Raw genomic sequence first — 1,263 nt, forward strand, 5'->3', positions numbered from 1 at the left:
AAGTCAACTTTGCCTTTCTTCTTTTCGAGGTGGATAAATTAAGTACCAGTTACGCACTAAGGTCGACGTAATCGACTTAGTCCCTTTGTCTGTCTTTGTTTATCTCCTCTATGTTTAGCCCCTTGTTGGCAATAAAGAAATAAGAAACGTTAGCACGCCGGGCGAAATGTTTAGCGGTATTTCGTCTGTCTTCAGGTATTGAGTTCAAATGCCGCTGAGGTCGACTTTGCCTTTCATCATTTCCAAGTCGATAAATTAAATACCATTAGAGGAGACTAATGAAGTCGATTATTCTCCTCCCCGAAAATTTCAGGTCCCGTGCATTTAGTAGAAAGGATATATATGTTTTTATTTTTTTTATGAGGTGTAATGCACCTGAGTACTGATATCCAACAATTTCTTTCATGCTTCATAACTATTATTAACATAACGTTGTGATTGTTGTTTCAAACATCAAGACAGTAACGTGTAATTTCAGACAGATGTAGCTGCTACGTTTGCAGGTCAGCTGACTGCGTAGGTGTTTTTGCTCTGATGGCTGTACTTTGGCATTCATTAGTTGTTTACTCCAGTGTTCCGCAGCATTTTTTCACTTGCAGTACAATCATATTCTTTTCAAAATATGGCGGCACACCTGAACTAAAGTATATAACTAAAAGTATAGGAAAAAAAAACATTATATGTAGGTTATACTGCGGCACACCTAGTATCGTCTCGTGAGACACCAGTGTGCCGCAGCATACCGGTTGCGGACCACTGGTTTAGTCCCTATTCAGTTCTGATCAAGTTACCCTGTGAACATGGCATTCCAGCATTTATCTTCCTGGGTTTTTTTTTTTTAAATTTTTTTTTTACGTATATCTTATAACTTTATTGTTCTAAGCCTGTACATAGCGAATTGAGAACATTTAGGTGACATTACTAGCAAGAGAAATGACCGCGGAGAGGTCGTGCCTCTTGGCTCGAGTGATGATAGTGATGGAGGTATTAGGGGGATGGCGGCGACGGTGGCGACAGTGCGGTAATGGTGGCGCTGACAGTGGTGGTGGTGGTGATGGTGATGGTGGTGGTGGTAGAGGTGGGGGTTAGTGAAAGTAGTGAGGCTGAATGAAACGGTAGTGAGGGAAATGATTATTGTTGTTTGTGTTAATGTTGTCTGTTCGTGTTACTATGGTGCATGTTGTTGTTAATTGTACTGTTACTGTCATATTTACCTCTGTTGTTGTAGTAGTAGTAGTTGTTGTGGTGGTGATAGTGTATCTA

Source organism: Octopus bimaculoides, chromosome 7 (assembly GCF_001194135.2).
Source record: "Octopus bimaculoides isolate UCB-OBI-ISO-001 chromosome 7, ASM119413v2, whole genome shotgun sequence".
Classification (NCBI taxonomy): domain Eukaryota; kingdom Metazoa; phylum Mollusca; class Cephalopoda; order Octopoda; family Octopodidae; genus Octopus; species Octopus bimaculoides.